Source organism: Barbatula barbatula (assembly GCF_947034865.1).
Source record: "Barbatula barbatula genome assembly, chromosome: 15".
Lineage (NCBI taxonomy): Eukaryota > Metazoa > Chordata > Actinopteri > Cypriniformes > Nemacheilidae > Barbatula > Barbatula barbatula.
In genome coordinates, this window is record NC_136778.1 from 2,318,871 (window position 1) to 2,325,833 (window position 6,963).

Below are 6,963 nucleotides of genomic sequence, written 5' to 3' on the forward strand. Positions count from 1 at the left end.
AGGAATGAATGATAGTCTGTCAAACTTGACTTCATAAACAAGTCACGTCTACAACTTACAAAAGTAAAAAATGGATGTATCACATTTATTGAGTAGCCTAGGCTATACAAAATCACTTATTATCACTGGGCTTCCTTTTGTTTATATGTTTGATGTTTCTCTAGGAATTTCTGTAAAAGTTGCTAAGATCAAATAAGTAAGTAAGTATAGGCTACACTATTGAGATGTGGTCGAGCAGAATGGACCGGTGTCCAGAATTCAGACACAAATGTATTATATCACTTTTATTATGACAAAGTGGAAGTAACATAAATCCAGACTTTTCTTAGGGAAACAAATATCAGCTTTTCCCTGAGAACGAAGCTGCCATGTGACTGACATGTGGTGGGATGTGATGGAGACTGTTCATGTGACAGACACACGCCTGTGGCTTCAGCAGAACGCTGACGACCAAACCAGAGACGTTTCTGGATCAGCCCAGCCGGACATCAAAGCAGAACAGTAGGACCTGAGGAGGACCAGTCCAGATTCACCACCACCACCACACGTACACATCTAAGGCTTTTTTGGTCAACCTATCGAATGGATGACGTTTGTATACTTCATATAGACCGTTTCAGCGGCAACAACATGAACAAACGTGGCCTAAACTGAACTTCCGGTAGACCTCCACAAAGTATCCAGCTGTTGACTGTATAAATTGATGAGCCTGCCATATACAATCAAACATTAATTCATATTAACATCATTTAAATAAATTGTTATAGGTTATTATATTCAGAGCCGATGACGCAGGAGGGAACTTCGGACCGGGGCGTGTGTCCTATGAAACTATTTTTTATTTATTGAATATTTGCTTAGAAAGTGCATAACATAGAAAAAAGATCACGAAACACAGCCAAGGGGTTGAAGGATGACCAAATAGTGCAGACAACCAGATATAAATATAACAAAAATTAACAAAGAAAAATAACAATAAGAATTAAAGCTGCAAGCAGCCTTTAAGCGGGTTTCGAGGTTTAAGGCAGTCAAAAGCAGTCATGCATTCATGAACAGGTTAGGGGGTCACACCTCAACACACGCGTGAAGGATCAAAGTCCAACACACACACACACACGCACAGAAAAATCACAGGTATCAACTCATAGAAACTATGCATGCTTACAGAAACATGCACCTCTATTACAAGCATGTCAAATAATTTGGACAATACGTTAATGAGTATCCGATTTTCATTGTTGTTGGCTTTTAAATTGAGGCGAAGGTGCTTTCTAACTCAAGAAGTCTGAAGTTCCTGGGCCGAGACGTTTATTTTCAAAGCGTATCAGAACCTGTAGATGTATAACCGTTGCATAATTACAGTATTTAGTGCCATTGTTCCCGTTATAGCGCCCCCTAGTGTCCAATCACCGCGATTTCTTTTGATGTGAGCTCAGAGCGAAGGTTTACACATATGTTTTAAGCCCCGTGAAGCTATCTCAAACCCTTCTCTAACAACGTATGTTTAAGTGTCTTAGGCTCCGCCCAGTTCAGTTTTGGCCCCCCCTACAGTGTACGAATACAAATTTTAATTTCTTTTCAATGATTATTTACATTCACACTCCACAGAAGTCATCTGCATTGGTTTGGTTACAATCGGTTGAAAAACCAGGGACTAGTTTGTGAAAGTAGGTTTTTGATATTATCAGCGATAACTCACGAACCGTTTGATCGACATAAATGGTTCTAGAGGCAAAGTTGTTCAGAATGAGAAGAGATATCATATGATGTAAATAGTTTGGGTATATGTCAAATGTCACATGATACACAATTGTTTAAGTAATGAAATACGCGTCAATTTAACCATTTCTACTGGTCCAGCGCCACCTAGTGTCAAAACGGCACCTTCTTTTGTAGGTGACCTCGGAGTGATGGTCTACACATATGTTCCAAGCCCCATGATGATGTGTTAATCCGTTCTGGATTTATGGCCATTTTAATGTGATAGGCTCCGCCCAGTTCAGTTTTTGCCCCCCCCTACCGTGTATGAATACAAATTTCAACTTTTTTTCAATGATTATCTACATTCACACTCCAGAGAAGTCATCTGCATTGGTTTGGTCCCGATCGGTTGAAAAACCAGGGACTAGTTCGCGAAAGTAGATTTTTGACATCATCAGCGATAATTCACGAACCGTTCAATTGACAGAAGCGTGTTCGGAGGCAAAGTTGTTCAGAATGAGAAGAGCTATCATATGATGTAAATAGTTTGAGTATATGTCAAATGTCACGTGATACACAATTGTTTATGCACTGCAAAAACGTTTTTTCGCCCCCAGTGGCCGAATCAATTCATATTTCTTACAGACCTTCAGGACCACGAGTCGAACAAGCCCAGCGAGTGTCGTTTCGATCGGCCCCCGTTAACCCTGTCTAATGAGGGCTCAAAATTCATTGGGCGATGGCGGCCATGTTTTTTGAGAAACGCCAAAGTCCTTTTATACAGTCACGGTGCATGACACAAAGACACACCATACCAAATAATAAGTCGATCGGGCAAACGGTTGCGTAGTTATAGCCCTTTTCGAGTTCTTTGCTATTATAGCGCCACCTAGTGGCCAAACACCGCGTCTTTTTTATTGTGACCCCGGACTGAGGGTCTACACATACGGTCTAAGCCCGGTGAAGATAGCTCAAACGGTTCACGAGTTATGGTCATTTTAGTGAAATAGGCTACTTCCGGTTCGAACGTTTTGATGCCCCCCAGCGACCCTGAATCGAAATTTCAACTTTTTTTCAATGAATATTCATATTCACACTCCACAGAATTCATCAGCGTCGGTTTGGTTCCGATCGGGCAAAAATCCAGGGACTAGTTCATTTTTTTTTTTTTTTATAAAATGCAAATTAGCGGAAAAATTTGCATACCGGAAATGAAATCGGAGATAGCCATTTTTTAAGTTTGGAGCCAAGGATTCCAATGACACCAAAAACTTTGTTGTGCGACATCCGGTTTATGAGCATTGAGCTCAAACGCATTGGCTATCGCTATAGCGCCACCTATGGGCTGATTTGGCTGGCTCCGAGTATCTGAGTAGCGTGCAAGACTACTACCATCCGACAAAGTCTCGAGTTTCTACGACTTACGGTTTGGGCTGGGCAACGCGTTTTATGGCGGAATAATAATAAAGAATAAAAATCCTTACAAAAACAATAGGTTTTCAGCACTTCGTGCTCGAAACCCTAAATATAGCTGCAAGCAGCAATTATCGGGTTTCGAGAAGTTTAGGCAAGTAAATGTCGACCAGCCTCAAGGACGGCAAACTAACATGTCAACAATCGACAATATAACCCCACACCCAGAATAATGTGTCAGACGGTCAGCATTGGCTCATACACACCCAGGCATGCTCAAACACACATGGACATAGATTACATTTCTCATATCAAGTCATTCGGACAATTCAGTAGCGAGACTCACATTATCAGGATAAATTAGTCAAATCCATTTCAGAAATGGCCCTAACACACATCCTCAATGAATGATAGGCCTTTAGACCCAGAATTTTGACTTAGGTGATCAGTAACGGTCTATGCAGACTACACATGCTTACAAAGACATGTATGAAAAGCCCATTTGAATGAATATTTCACCTTTTGGACTTTTATGAAGGCATGCCTCTTCTGATGAGCATGCTTGTTTTGAGTCATAATATGTATAATACTACTTAATTGCAAGTCAGTTGGATTATTTATTAAGGAGTAGCAACCTTTAACGTACATTTTTCACGTTAATATAATAAAGGACCCTGTAATGGTCACACAACAAAAAAAACTCAACATGTTTTTAATCATTATTGACCTAGAGAGTCCAGAGAATTGTACTATGGTGGAAATTTTGAAATTGCTTGGAAATCAAAGAACTAGTTTGCAAAAGTACGTTTTTAACATCATCAGCAATAACTCCTGAACCGTTTGATTGACATCAATGGATCAAGAGGCAAATTTGTTCAGAATGAGAAGAGCTATCATATGATATCAATAGTTTGTGTGTTTGTCAAATGTCACGTGATACACAATTGTTTAAGTAATGAAATACGCGTCAATTTAGCAATTTCTACTGGTCTAGCGCCACCTAGTGTCCAAACGCCACCTTCTTTTGTAGGTGACCTCGGAGTGATGGTCTACACATATGTTCCAAGCCCCATGATGATGTTTTAATCCGTTCTGGATTTATGGCCATTTTAATGCGATAGGCTCCGCCCAGTTCAGTTTTTGGCTCCCCCTACCGTGTATGAATACAAATTTCCAAATTTTTTCAATGATTATTAACATTCACACTCCACAGAAGTCATCTGCATTGGTTTGGTTCCGATCGGTTGAAAAACCAAGGACTAGTTCGCGAAAGTAGGTTTTTGACATCATCAGCAATAACTCACGAACCGTTTGATCGACAGAAGCATTTCCAGAGGCAAAGTTGTTCAGAATGAGAAGAGCTATCATATGATGTAAATAGTTTGAGTATGTGTCAAATGTCACGTGATACACAATTGTTTATGCACTCCAAAAGCGTTACTTCGCCCCCTAGTGGCCGAATGAGTTCATATTTCTTACAGACCTTCAGGGCCACGAGTCGAACAAGCCCAGCGAGTGTCGTTTTGATCGGCCTCCGTTAACCCTGTGTAATGAGTGCTCAAATTTCATTGGCCGATGGCGGCCATGTTTTTTGAGAAACCCCAAAGTCCTTTTATACAGTCATGGTGCATGACACAAAGACACACCATACCAAATAATAAGTCAATCGGGCCAACGGTTGGGTAGTTATTGCCGATTTTGAGATATTTGCTATTATAGCGCCACCTAGTGGCCAAACACCGAGTCTTTTTTATTATGACCCCGGACTGAGGGTCCTCACATATGGTCTAAGCCCCGTGAAGATAGCTCAAACCGTTCTCTAGGTATAGCCATTTTAGCGAAATAGGCAACTTTCGGTTCGGATGTTTTGATGCCCCCTAGCGACCCTGAATCGAATTTTCAACTTTCTTTTATGATTATTTATATTCACACTCCACATAATTCATCAGCGTTGGTTTGGTTCCGATCGGGCAAAAATCCAGGGACTAGTTCATTTTTGTTTTTTTTCATAAAATGCAAATTAGCGGGAAAATTTGCATACCGGAAATAAAATCGGAGCCATGAGGGTTTTAAGTTTTGAGCCAATGATTACAATGATATAAAACACGTGGGTGTGCGACAAACGGTTTAGGAGTTACGAGCAAAAAGGCGCTTTTCCTCACTGTAGCGCCCCCTATGGACCGACATGGCTGACTCCGAGTATCTGAGTAGCGAGCAAGACTACTACCATCTGACCAAGTCTCGAGTTTCTACAACTTACGGTTTGGGCTGGGCGACGCGTTTTATGGCGGAATAATAATAAGAAGAAATATAGCTGCAAGCAGCAATTATCGGGTTTCGAGAAGTTTAGGTAAGTAAACGTCGACCAGTCTCAGGGATGGCAAACTAACATGTCCACAATCGACAATACAACCCCACACCCAGAAAAATGAGTCAAAGGGTCAGCATTGGCTCATACAGACCCAGGCATGCTCACACACACATGCACATATAGGACATAGATTACATTTTCTCATATCAAGTCATTCGGACAATTCAGTAGCAAGACTCACGTTATCAGGATAAATAGGTCAAATCCATTTCAGAAATGGCCCTAACACACATCCTCAATGAATGATAGGCCTTTAGACCCAGAATTTTGACTTAGGTGATCAGTAACAGTCTATGCAGACTACGCATGCTGACAAAGACATGTATGAAAAGCCCATTTGAATGAATATTTCACCTTTTGGACTTTTATGAAGGCACGCCTCTTCTGATGAGCATGCTTGTTTTGAGTCATAATATGTATAATACTACTTAATTGCAAGTCCTTTGGATTATTTATTAAGGAGTAGCAACCTTTAACGTACATTATTCACGTTAATATAAAAAAGGACCCTGTAATGGTCACACAACAAAAAAAACTCAACATGTTTTTGATCATTATTGACCTAGAGAGTCCAGAGAATTGTACTGTGGTGGAAATTTTGAAGTTGCTTGAAAATCTAAGAACTAGTCTGCAAATGTAAGTTTTGAACATCGTCACCGATAACTCGTGAACCGTTTGATTGACATCAATGGATCAAGAGGCAAAGTTGTTCAGACTGTAGAGGAATATCATATGATATCATTAGTTTGTGTAAATGTCAAATGTCACGTGATGCACAATTGAATAAGAAATGAAATACGCGTAAATTTTGCCATTTTTACTGTTTTAGCGCCACCTAGTGTCCAAACGCCACCTTCTTTTGTAGGTGACCTCAGAGTGATGGTCTACACATATGTTTCAAGCCCCATGATGATGTGTTAATCCGTTCTGGATTTATGGCCATTTTAATGTGATAGGCTCCGCCCAGTTCAGTTTTTGGCCCCCCCTACCGTGTATGAATATAAATTTCAACTTTTTTTCAAAAATTATTTACATTCACACTCCACAGAAGTCATCTGCATTGGTTTGGTTCCGATCGGTTGAAAAACCAAGGACTAGTTCCGAAAGTAGATTTTTGACATCGTCAGCGATAACTCACGATCCGTTTGATCGACAGAAGCGTGTCCAGAGGCAAAGTTGTTCAGAATGAGAAGAGCTATCATATGATGTAAATAGTTTGAGTATGTGTCAAATGTCACGTGATACACAATTGTTTATGCGCTCTAAAACCGTTACTTCGCCCCCTGGTGGCCGAATGAGTTCATATTTCTTACAGACCTTCAGGACCACGAGTTGAACAAGCCCAGCGAGTGTCGTTTCGATCGGCCTCCGTTAACCCTGTGTAATGAGTGCTCAAAATTCATTGGCCGATAGCGGCCATGTTTTTTGAGAAACGTCAAAGTCCTTTTATACAGTCACGGTGCATGACACAAAGACAC